Below are 13,716 nucleotides of genomic sequence, written 5' to 3'. Positions count from 1 at the left end.
TGGTTTTGATTTGCATTTCTCTGATAATGAGTGATGTTGAGCATCTTTTCATGTGTTTGTTAGCCATCTGTATGTCTTCTTTGGAGAAATGTCTATTTAGTTCTTTGGCCCATTTTTGATTGGGTCGTTTATTTTTCTGGAGTTGAGCTGTAGGAGTTGCTTGTATATTTTTGAGATTAGTTGTTTGTCGGTTGCTTCATTTGCTATTATTTTCTCCCATTCTGAAGGCTGTCTTTTCACCTTGCTAATAGTTTCCTTTGATGTGCAGAAGCTTTTAAGGTTAATTAGGTCCCATTTGTTTATTTTTGCTTTTATTTCCAATATTCTGGGAGGTGGGTCATAGAGGATCCTGCTGTGATGTATGTCGGAGAGTGTTTTGCCTATGTTCTCCTCTAGGAGTTTTATAGTTTCTGGTCTTACGTTTAGATCTTTAATCCATTTTGAGTTTATTTTTGTGTATGGTGTTAGAAAGTGGTCCAGTTTCATTCTTTTACAAGTGGTTGACCAGATTTCCCAGCACCACTTGTTAAAGAGATTGTCTTTAATCCATTGTATATTCTTGCCTCCTTTGTCGAAGATAAGGTGTCCATATGTGCGTGGATTTATCTCTGGGCTTTCTATTTTATTCCATTGATCAATAATTCTGTCTTTGTGCCAGTACCATACTGTCTTGATAACTGTGGCTTTGTAGTAGAGCCTGAAGTCAGGTAGGTTGATTCCTCCAGTTCCATTCTTCTTTCTCAAGATCGCTTTGGCTATTCGAGGTTTTTTGTATTTCCATACAAATTGTGAAATTATTTGTTTGTTCAGCCTTCTTTATGGCCCAACTCTCACACCTGTACGTTACTGGAAGAACTATACCTTTGAAAAAATGAAGCTGATGAATACATGTGCTAAGCTCCTTTGCAGTAATTAGCAGAGGGTAAATGATCTGACTCTGAGTGCCTGATCATAGAAAAAAACATAGAAATGGTCTTTTGAAATAAGCACAGCTTTTTTCTCATACTAGGATAGTAAAGAAATTTACATGTTAGTCCCTCATACAGAAGACTTGTTGAATTTATTGAACTATGTCCTCAAAAATGTGTCTATGAAAAATGCAAAAATAGTTTGTCAGTATTTCTTCTGAGCCCCATCAATTGATGTCAATGGCATGACACCAAAGCACCATTTGGTAAGAACTAACCAACTGTGAGCTAACACAGTGCATTTAGATGCTGATGTGCTTGTTTCTTTGAAAGGACTGATGCTGAAGCTGAAACATTTTGGCCATCTGATGCGAAGAGCCGACTCACTGGAAAAGACCCTGATACTGGGAAAGATTGAAGGCAAAATGGGAAGCAGAGGATGAGATGGTTAGATAGCATCACTGACTCAATGGACATGAAGTTGAAGAAACTCTGAGAGACAGTGAAGGACAGGGAAGCCTAGCATGCTGCAGTCCATGGAGTTCCAAAGAGTTGAACACAACGTAGTGAATGAACAACAAAAACAACGCTTTTTCACCCAAGGAAAAAAAAAAAAAAACTATCCAGAAGATTAAAGAAGCCACTCAGTTGAAACAAGGACCATGTAATGTCTGTTTCACCTAACGAGTGAAATGTTAGTGAATGTCCTCACCTAACTAGTGCCTTTTATGACAAAGTCCTCTGAGCAGAGGGACACACAAATGCACAAACACACACAGAGGGTGACACTATCGGCTTCGGAGAGCAGTCTTCAAACAAGAAACCAATTTCACATGTATTGGCTATCCAATACATAGGCTAACTTCTAAGACTCAAGAAGCTTACAAAGCAGAATAAGAAAAAATGAAAAAAATAAAAATAAAAATCTGTGAATCATTAGAAGACTAGAGAACTACTTAAACTCAACTGTTTCATTTTTTAAGCAAAATCAAAATAATTATCTGTGAATGCTTTTGAGAACAGACCTTTACAAAAGTGTATTTGGAGCTAAATATTTGTATCTCACATTATATACAGCAGAGACGAGCTGCTACAATAGACCCATTCTTAATCAACTTCCATTTAACTGACTTGCCAGAAACCCATGCTCTCAATTTCACTGTAAAAACAATCTGGTTGATGTCTGTGATACATGTGAGTGTTCATGGCTCTGCTATCTTCTCTCCAGTTGAACTGTTTACTCTAAAGAGTTCATTGTGTACACTCCCAATCTTGATTACAATAGCTGAACTTGTAATTGAAATCACTTGAATAACTATTACAAAAACCAATACTATGTGAGCCCCCAAAAGAAAGATTTCTATGAAATTGAATTGAATGCTCTGTAGTACTCTAGAAAGTACTACAAAGTTAAATTATTAAAAATAATTGTTCTCAAATAAAATACGGAAAAGGCAACTACGAAATACCAGGAGAGAAAAAAATTATCCAAGGTTTCTGTGTTCAGATTAAATCACTAATGTCTTGAGCTTCTGAGTCTTTAAGGAAACCAGATGTGGAAATTATTCACAATACACTGTGATTATAGTTTATGTTAAAAAAAAAAAAGGGACACCAGTCAATGGCCTCTAGGCGATATGTGCATATGAAAATAACCTCGTAGTTGGAGCTGTTCTTCAACGTTCTTTTATAATTCCCCACTGACGGTCCTTCCACCGTCGGTTCATGTCTCTACTGTCCTACCTGCGTCTTAGCAACAAATTTCTCAAAAAGTTGAGATCACTACGTATTTCTAGGTAACTCTGGCCGAAGACAGAGCTGGCTTTCTGGGTGTCCAGAGCAGTTGTGCAGCATCATGTGCTGATAAGGGCCTCACGATTGGTTTGATGAACTGTTGCCTTGTCTGGAAATAGCCTTACTTTTGAACTTGATTTTTTCAAGTGGAGTCAGACGGTACCTCAGAACTGCGACTGTGGGCCTACGCATGCACAGGATGGAGCCCACAGAGAACCCCCGGGCGCCTGCACAGGCCACTGGCCAAGCACAGTGGTACCTGTCCTGAAGCAGCCTGGGATGCGATGGACCCTCAAGGAGGTGGCCAGGTTGGGACTTTTGATCAGCTTGGTGGCTGAAATGGCAGCCACAGCTGTGGGAGGCAGAGATGCTGCGCTTGGGGATGGCCTGGGATGAAGGCTGGGGGACCAAGTGCCCGTCTGTCTGGAAGTGATTCCTGTGGCAGCTGCACAACCATCAGCTTTCCATCCTGAGCACCTGGACAGAAACTGCCAGCCGAATTTGTCAGAAAATTATCACAAAATACAGCTGTGCACGATCAGTTCAGTTCAGCTGCTCAGTCATGTCCAACTCTTTGCAACCCCATGAACCGCAGCATGCCAGGCTTCCCTGTCCATCGCCAACTCCTGGAGTTTACTCAAACTCATGTCCATTGAGTCGGTGATGCCATCCAATCATCTCATCCTCTATCATCCCCTTCTCCTGCCTTTAAGCTTTCCCAGCATCAGGGTCTTTTCAAATGAGTCAGTTCTTCGCATCAGTTGGCCAAAGTACTGGACTTTCAGCTTCAACATCAGTCCTTCCAATGAACACCCAGGACTGATCTCCTTTAGGATGGACTGGTTGGATCTCCTTGCAGTCCAAGGGACTCTCAAGAGTCTTCTCCAACACCACAGTTCAAAAGCATCCATTCTTCAGCTTTCTTTATAGTCCAACTCTCACTTCCATACATGACTACATAGTCATCATCATAATGCTTACCAGGAGGTTATCAGAATTTTTTTAGAGTTTAGTGTCTCTGGTCTTGAAAGCTAGTTCATTACAAAGCAAGTATCCACAAGCTTAGGAATAGAAATTACATTTTAAGAGCAAATACTATATGGAAAAGAAGCCTGTGAAGCTTCACACAAACCACTTATCAATAAGGGAGACAAATCTTTCTTCCTTGCAATTGAAGCTATAGTAATAAAATTCATAAACACAAACTTTGAATTATATACAAATAATGAAATCACTTTCAGTTTCCTCTACAACTCCCACAAACTTCAGAAAATGTCAGAGTAAACATTAAAATGGCATTTTATAAATTTACACTTAAATTCAAATTTTCACAAAACTGATTTGTATGAAGAGTTAAATCTTTTTAGAAAACTTGTTCATTGAGAATAATCAATTCTAAATATACAAATATTTATATTTGGGAGTGATTTATCAGAAATATACTCCAATGACATTACAACTAAAGTTACATCAGCAAAAGGACCCCTCTCAAATTAAAAAAAAAAAAAAATCAAAAATTGCTTGAGATCTGGCATTTACCATGAGAAATTAATGTCATTTTCAATTACAGGTATACTTTAGAGATATTTCAAGTTTGGCTCCAGAGCATCACAATAAAGTGAATATCTCAATACAGTGATAATAAACACAGTTTATTTTGGTTTCCCAGTACATATAAAGAACTTCCCTGGTGGCTCAGATGGTAAAGGATCTGCCTGCAATGCAGGAGACTCAGGTTTGATCCCTGGGTCAGGAAGATCCCCTGGAGAAGGGCGTGGCAACCCACTCCTGTATTCTCGGCTGGAGAATCCCATGGACAGAGGAGCCTGGTGGGCTACAGTCCACAGGGTCGCAAAGAGTCAGACACAACTGAGAGACAAACATTAACCCGCATGTGCATATAAAAGTTATGTTTCTACTATATTCTATTAAGTGTATAATATTGTTATATCTTTTAAAAGTACATACCTTAATTAAAAATACTTTACTGCTAAAGAACACTAGCCATCATCTCAGTCTTCAGGCAGCTGTAATCTCTTTGCTGGTGGAAGGTCCTACCTCGATGTTGGTGGCTCCTGACTGATCAGGGTGGCGGTCGCTGAAGATTGGGATAAACACGGCAACTTGTTACAATAAGACAACAATGATGTGTATGGCATCAGTTGACTTTGCTTTCACTTGAACACTTTAAGGCCACTGTAGGGTTATTAATTGACCTATTTTCAATTTTCGTGTGTTTCAGGCACCAGAGAGGCCCAGGAAGATGGAGAGACATGAGGGAACGGGCTGGTCAGTGGACGAGTCAGAACAGACACATTTACCAATTAAACCCACCATCTTTTATGGCCCAAGAAGATGGAGAGACATGAGGGAAGGGCTGGTCAGTGGACGAGTCAGAACAGACACATTTACCAATTAAACCCACCATCTTTTATGGCCTTGATTCATGACGCCCCAGAATAATTCCAACAGTAATTCTGAAGATCACTGATCAATCACAGTAACAAACATAAGAATGAAAAAGCTTGAAATATTGTCAGAATTAGCAAAATGTGACATGGAGACATGAAGCGAACAAATGCTGTTGGAAAAATGGTGCTGATATATATGCCTGACCCAGGGTTGCCACAAACCTTCAATTTATACAAAACACAGAATCTGTAAGGGGCAGTACAATGAGGTGTACATGCACAGCAATTGAAAATGAAGTTTCAGTGATTCTAATACATGACTTTACAGTAAAGTGAGCTAGAAAAATCGTATGATCCATTCATGTTGCATTAATAAAGTGGTATTTACTGTATTATACAAAATATCACCAAAAGTGTTATTTTTAAGACGGGTATGTCCACTCTGTGACGCATGTATCACTCTTACCCCTATTTTAAGTACTAAAATATTTTAAAGAGTAAAACTTATTACTTTTAACTACATTTTCCCCCTGCTTTTTGAACAAGAGGTTTTCATGGCTTTATTTTTTATTGAGCCTCATAATTTTTGTACCTGGGCCTACCAATAAAATTGCTGTTTCAATTTCTTAATACTACTTGAGCTCTTCTGGCTATGCTTTCTCTCCAAAAAAAAATAAAGTCACTTATTAGCAATGTTTTACCAGGTTTATTAGAAAAGATTTTGCGGCTTTAAGTATCTCTTTTTGTAAAGGAGGAATTTTTATTTTAAATAATGGACTTTTTTTTCCGAAAGTTTGTCATCTCTTAAAGACTATGGATGGTTCTTTGGAGGTTTCCCGCCCCCAGTGGTCACTGACACTAACTCCCTGGAAAGCTTCCATTGTTTCTGGTGAAGAGAGCAGCTGTGTATTACTGATATAAAGACCCTCGGCAAGAATGCTTTTTTAAAAGCTGTGTATCCTGAAAGAGCTCTTCAGATTCCTATGGGAAAAAGAAAATTAGTCAAAGTGCCTTATTGAGCCCCCAAGAATTTTCCCAAGAATTGAGCCTCTTGTCTACATCAACCTGTGACGAGTGCTGCTTTGTTAGAGCCAAAAAGACAAGTGTTAATCCGATAGAGGAGCTAAAAATACTAAACCCTGTCAGCTTCACCCAGGGCCTCAAAAAAAAAAAAAAAAAAGTGCATGGTGATTGATAGGATGAACAACTAATTTCAAATGGGAAAAACGTGAAACACAGAGTCAGCACACACTTTCTTGGCTGCAAGAAGCAGCGGTGTCCCTCCAGACTGCCTCTGGCTGCCCCGCCGCCCAGCCAGGCCCGGCTGCAACTTGCTCCTGTATCTCCAGGGATGGGGATGGAGCGGTCTCCAGAGTGGCCGCCTGTCTGGACATGCTTCCCATGTGCTGGACAGTCAGGTGCGTCCCTGGACCCATTCGTGCTCACGGGTCAAAAGGTTTTCTTTCTCTGTCCTAATCATTAAATAAACAAATTCCCAGACCTTTCACTTCTATTAAAGTCATTACATGAAAATAACTGCTGCTTAAAAAAAACAACCCCTGGTTTACCAGAAGGACCTATTCCTATAGCAGGCCAACTTCATTTTTGATCTGGATTTTTGCTCCTAAGGAAATAAAACATTTACACGAGTCTCTTGGAAAGGTTTTCACCCACAAACTCATTTTTGAGACTTAAAGACAACGGCTGTCAGATGAACCCACTAATTTCACACATTTAGCAAATGTGCATTCTCACTAGATCTGCTTGAGAATCTTTTCCATCACATGGGAAGCAACTCTCAAATTCTGTTTTAACTATTTTTTGTTGTTATTAAATATTATTGTTTACACTTTGGGGTTTTATAAAGAGAATCCTGTTCACTGGCACTTTAATCTTAACATCATCTTTTGGCACAAAAATTCATTCTCTGAGTTACTGTCCTTGGTGAGTTTGTATCTTAAAGCATTTGTAGAAGCAAAGCCCCAGGCAACTTCTTACCCCTCTGCCTAACCTCAGTCCTATCAGGACACATTTTTGCAAATGATACAAATAAACAGAAATCTCCCATAGAAATGGTTTCAGGCTTTTAGCAGGAAAGAAGAAGACTAATATTACAATAATAAAATAATTTAATCTCATAATATCATTAAATAGGTATTTGTAACTCCAAATTAAGGTAAGCAAACTGAGGCAAGCAGAACTCATATAATTTGCTTCAAATGACAAGGTGAAAGGATCAGAATTTGAAGTGTTTGTGTATCCCTACCCCACTGCATCTATGCTAACCTTCTGGATGAGCATAAGCACATTATATGATAAGACAGCATGATTAGCAGGGGTTAGTCAATCTTCATATGAAAATCTATACAATAGATCACTTTAAGTAGAAGATCTTTCAATTTATATTATGTTTGAAAAAGACTCTGATGCTGGGGAAGATTGAAGGCGGGAGGAGAAGGGGACGACAGAGGATGAGATGGTTGGATGGCATCACCGACTCGATGGACATGAGTTTGAGCAAGCTCCGGAAGTCAGTGAGTACAGGGAAGTCTGGCATGCTGCTGTCCATGGGGTCACAAAGAACTGGACATGACTGACTTGAATTGAACTGAACTGAAAGGAGTTAATTAATAAAAAAGATTGGGAATATGGGTCCTAAGCTCTTCATTGGGCCTTTTATATTCTATATGCTATTTTCTATACTTGGAAGAAAGTGAAATATTTGATAGAAGCACATGAGATGACTTGAGAAATGTATAATTGAGGTAAAAAATGGCTGGTTGAAACTTCCAGCATTTCTCAAACTTTAGAATTACCAGTAAAGCTTTTCTAGAATGCATATGTCTTATTACCATTTCCGAAATGAGTCTGCACTGTTAAAAAATCCCTGGAAGATAATTCTAATGGAAGTGCCCCATGGGACACACTTTGAGAAATACCAAACTAGAAATTAAGTTAGGGAGGTTGAACAGAACAGAAATGCTAATGAAAATATGGTAGCAAAGGAGCTCCCAACTTTCAGAACCCAAATAGAAACCTAGTCTCAAATCCCCATTAGAGGCCACAGGTAATAAAAACCACATTATTGCAATCTTCCTTTGAATAACAAATAAGCTATGAAAAACAAATAAGCCTGCTTTTAAGGTTTTGAATGTCTGTTCATAACTGGAATGGCATAATCCTCATATAACTCATACAGTACCATAAATGTCAGGTTATTCACGTTGATGAGTTTCTCCCCATTAAAATTCTTTCTTATTCTAAGACAGGACAAAATAATTCCAGCTACAGCTGTTGCTTGTCTTTCACCAGCTACACCATATACTTTACTGAATACTACTAGGTGGTAGGGCTTCCCTGAGAGCTCAGGTGGTAAAGAACCCGCCTGCAATGCAGGAGACCCTGGTTCTATTCCATGGGTCAGGAAGATCCTCTGGAAAAGGGATAGGCTACCCACTCCAGTATTCTTGGGCTTCCCCTGTGGTTAAGCTGGTAAAGAATCCTCTTGCAATGCAGGAGACCCTGGTTCTATTTCATGCGTTGGGAAGATCCTCTGGAAAAGGGATAGGCTACCCACTCCAATATTCTTGGGCTTCCCTTGTGGCTCAGCTGGTAAAGAATCCTCCTGCAATGCGGGAGACCTGGGTTCAATCCCTGGGTTGGGAAGATCCTCTGGAGAAAGGAAAGGCTACCCACTACAGCATTCTGGCCTGGAAAATTCCACGGACTGGAGAGTCCATGGGGTCGCAAAGAGTCGGACATGATGGAGCGACTTTCACTTTCACTAGGTGGTAAGTACATTCTCTTGTTTAACTTTCCCAATAACCCATTAAGTTTGTGACTATCATTCTTCCCAACTTATGGATGAAGAAGACTGCAATCAAGTTCAATGGATACCATGTCTATGCTTTTACTTCAGTTCAGTCGCTCAGTCGTGTCTGACTCTTTGCGACCCCATGAAACGCAGCACGCCAGGCCTCCCTGTCCATCACCAACTCCCGGAGTTCACTCAGACTCACATCCATCAAGTCAGTGATGCCATTCAGCCATCTCATCCTGTTGTCCCCTTCTCCTCCTGCTCCAAATCCCTCCCAGCATCAGAGTCTTTTGCAATGAGTCAACTCTTCACATGAGGTGGCCAAAGTACTAGAGATTCAGCTTTAGCATCATTCCTTCCAAAGAAATCCCAGGGCTGATCTCCTTCAGAAAGGACTGGTTGGATTTCTCTGCAGTCCAAGGGACTCTCAAGAGTCTTCTCCAACACCACAGTTCAAAACCATCAATTCTTCAACGCACAGCCTTCACAGTCCAACTCTCACATCCATACATGACCACAGGAAAAACCATAGCCTTCACTAGACAGACCTTTGTTGGCAAAGTAATGTCTCTGCTTTTGAATATGCCATCTAGGTTGGTCATAACTTTCCTTCCAAGGAGTAAGCATCTTTTAATTTCATGGCTACAGTCACCATCTGCAGTGATTTTGGAGCCCAGAAAAATTAAGTCTGACACTGTTTCCACTGTTTCCCCATCTATTTCCCATGAAGTGATGGGACCGGATGCCATGATCTTAGTTTTCTGAATATTGAGCTTTAAGCCAACTTTTTCACTCTCCACTTTCACTTTCATCAAGAGGCGTTTTAGTTCCTCTTCACTTTCTGCCATGGTGTTATCTGCATATCTGAGGTTATTGATATTTCTCCTGGCAAACTTGATTCCAGCTTGTGTTTCTTCCAGTCCAGCGTTTCTCATGATGTACTCTGCATAGAAGTTAAATAAGCAGGGTGACAATATACAGCCTTGACATACTCCTTTTCCTATTTGGAAACAGTCTGTTGTTCCATGTCCAGTTCTAACTGTTGCTTCCTGACCTGCATACAGATTTCTCAAGAGGCAGGTCAGGTAGTCTGGTATTCCCATCTCTTTCAGAATTTTCCACAGTTTATTGGGATCCACACAGTCAAAGGCTTTGGCATAGTCAATAAAGCAGAAATAGATGTTTTTCTGGAACTCTCTTGCTTTTTTGATGATCCAGCAGATGTTGGCAATTTGATCTCTGGTTCCTCTGCCTTTTCTAAAACCAGCTTGAACATCTGGAAGTTCACAGTTCACGTATTGCTGAAGCCTGGCTTGGAGAATTTTGAGCATTACTTTACTAGCTTGTGAGATGAGTGCAATTGTGTGGTAGTTTGAGCATTCTTTGGCATTGCCTTTCTTTGGGATTGGAATGAAAACTACCCTTTCCAGTCCTGTGGCCACTGCTGAGTTTTCCAAATTTGCTGGCATACTGAGTGCAGCACTTGCACAGCATCATCTTTCAAGATTTGAAAGAGCTCAACTGGAATTCCATCACCTCCACTAGCTTTGTTCACAGTGATGCTTTCTAAGGCCCACTTGACTTCACATTCCAGGATATCTGGCTCTAGATAAGTGATCACACCATCGTGATTATCTGGGTTGTGAAGATCTTTTTTGTACAGTTCTTCTGTGTATTCTTGCCACCTCTTCTTAATATCTTCTGTTAGGTCCATACCATTTCTGTCCTTTATCGAACCTATCTTTGCATGAAATGTTCCCTTGGAATCTAATTTTCTTGAATAGATCTCTAGTCTTTCCCATTCTGTTGTTTTCCTCTATTTCTTTGCATTGATCACTGAGGATGGCTTTCTTCTCTCTACTTGCTATTCTTTGGAAATCTGCATTCAAATGATTATATCTTTCCTTTTCTTTTTTGCTTTTTCGCTTCTCTTCTTTTCACAGCTATTTGTAAGGCCTCCCCAGGCAGCCATTTTGCTTTTTTGCATTTCTTTTCCATGGGGATGGTCTTGATCCCTGTCTCCTGTACAATGTCACGAACCTCATTCCATAGTTCATCAGGCACTCTATCTATCAGATCTAGGCCCTTAAATCTATTTCTCACTTCCACTGTATAATCATAAGGGATTTGATTTAGGTCATACCTGAATGGTCTAGTGGTTTTCCCTACTTTCTTCAATTTCAGTCTGAATTTGGCAATAAGGAGTTCATGATCAGAGCCACAGTCAGCTCCTGGTCTTGTTTTTGTTGACTGTATAGAGCTTCTCTAACTTTGGCTGCAAAGAACATAATCAGTCTGATTTCGGTGTTGACCATCTGTTGATGTCCATGTGTAGAGTCTTCTCTTGTGTTGTTGGAAGAGGGTGTTTGCTATGACCAGTGCATTTTCTTGGCAAAACTCTGTTAGTCTTTGCCCTGCTTCATTCTGTATTCCAAGGCCAAGTTTGCCTGTTACTCCAGGTGTTTCTTGACTTCCTACTTTTGCATTCCAGTCCCCGATAATGAAAAGGACATCTTTTTTGGGGGTTAGTTCTAAAAGGTCTTGTAGGTCTTCATAGAACTGTTCAACTTCAGCTTCTTCAGCATTACTGATTGGGGCATAGGCTTGGATTACTGTGATACTGAATGGTTTGCCTTAGAAACAAACAGAGATCATTCTGTCGTTTTTGAGATTGCATCCCAGTACTGCATTTCAGACTCTGTTGTTGACCATGATGGCTACTCCATTTCTTCTAAGGGATTCCTGCCCGCAGTAGTAGATATAATGGTCATCTGAGTTTAATTCACCCATTCCAGTCCATTTTAGTTCACTGATTCCTAGAATGTTGACATGCACTCTTGCCATCTCTTGTTTGACCATTTCCAATTTGCCTTGATTCATGGACCTGATTTTCCAGGTTCCTGTGCAATATTGCTCTTTACAGCATCAGACCTTGCTTCTATCACCAGTCACATCCACAGCTGGGTATTGTTTTTGCTTTGGCTCCATCCCTTCATTCTTTCTGGAGTTATTTCTCCACTGATCTCCAGTAGCATATTGGGCACCTACTGACTTGGGGAGTTCCTCTTTCAGTATCCTATCATTTTGCCTTTTCGTACTGTTCATGGGGTTCTCAAGGCAAGAATACTGAAGTGGCTTGCCATTCCCTTCTCCAGTGGACCACATTCTGTCAGACCTCTCCACCATGACCCGCCCGTCTTGGGTGGCCCCACGGGCATGGCTTAGTTTCATTGAGTTAGACAAGGCTGTGGTCCTAGTGTGATTAGATTGAGTAGTTTTCTGTGAGTATGGTTTCAGTGTGTCTGCCCTCTGATGCCCTCTTGAAACACCTACCATCTTACTTGGGTTTCTCTTACCTTGGGCATGGGGTATCTCTTCACAGCTGCTCCAGCAACGTGCAGCTGCTGCTCCTTACCTTGGACGAGGGGTATCTCCTCACCGCTGCCCTTCCTGACCTTCTACGTGGGATAGCTCCTCTGGGCCCTCCTGGGCCAGCGCAGACACCGCTCCTTGAAAGTGTGGTAGCTCCTCTCCACAGCAGCCCCTGACCTTGGCTATGGGGTAGCTCCTCTGGGCCGTTCCTGGGCCTTTGCAGCCTGGCACTCTCAGCCGCTACCCCTGACCTCTGGACGTGGGGTAGCTCCTCTTGGCCACCGCCCTTCGGGCATGGGGTCCTCCTGGCTTCTGCCCCTGACCTCGGATGTGGGGTAGCTCCTCTGGGCCGCGCTTACTGCGCCGGTCGCAGCCGCCCATGCTTAGTGCTCCAGTCGCAGCCAGCGATGCTTTTACTTACACCACCTCAAAAGAGATCCCAACTATTTTTGTCCATTATTTTATTGCAGGTTAACTAAGTCTCAAAATACTCAATACAAATAATACCTTGAAGACAAAGGGCCAGCCAGAAAGGAAAGGGACTTGAGTGTACCTGGTCCTGGCAGGTCAGCACTCAGAGGAAGGTACAGAGGACAGGCACCAAGGAACAGCTCTCTGTGAATGAGGAGTAAACTCCACACTGTGCTCAGTCGCTCAGTCGTGTTGGAATCTGTGACCCCATGGACTGTAGCTCACCAAGCTCGTCTGTCCATGGAATTCTCCGCCAAGAGTACTGCAGTGGATTGCCATCTCCTACTCTAGGGGATCTTCTGCACCGAGATCCAACCCTTGACAATTGTGTCTCCTGCCCTACAGGGAGATTCTTTGCCACTAGCACCACCTGCAAGGGCAATCTTTACACCAATGAGTGAGAAACTGTCTGTGGGGCTGTGCCCATGTCAGAGAGCAGAACCTGGAGGCAGACCTGCTCCAATCAGCCAGCAAACACACCAGCCTGTAGGACCACCGGGTCACATGGCAGCGTCTCAAACATCTCCGCCTTTTGGGGGGCGAGCACAGCCTGGACATTTCTTGTGTAGAACCCCACTGCCCAGCCATGTCTGCCCACGTGTGAGCACCAGCAGGACACCACCCACCGCCCCCCCACCAGGTCACCCTTCCCATGTTTTCTTCACTGCTTCCTCAACTTGAAGTTGAAAGAGATTGCTGCAGATCTGTAGGTCCACCCCTGTTCACCCCCTCTCCCGCCCACAACTTTGATAGGACCTCCTTCACTTCATCAGGCCCCTAAAGAGCATCTGAGCAGCATGACGCACCTGGTACGTAGGGACAGAAGGAGGTGGGACCCTGTTACCCTTTCGGTTCTCCCCAGAACCCCTCAGCATAATCCTTGCTTAGTTCCTCTAGGAAGCAGGCTAATGTGTTTCATGTGAAAAATAAGCTTTTCTCCACA

This window comes from Bos grunniens, chromosome 9, assembly GCF_055505025.1.
Source record: "Bos grunniens cultivar Pamir isolate PY7600 chromosome 9, Bosgru_T2T1.0, whole genome shotgun sequence".
Taxonomy (NCBI): Eukaryota; Metazoa; Chordata; class Mammalia; order Artiodactyla; family Bovidae; genus Bos; species Bos grunniens.
This window is presented reverse-complemented; position numbering follows the sequence as displayed.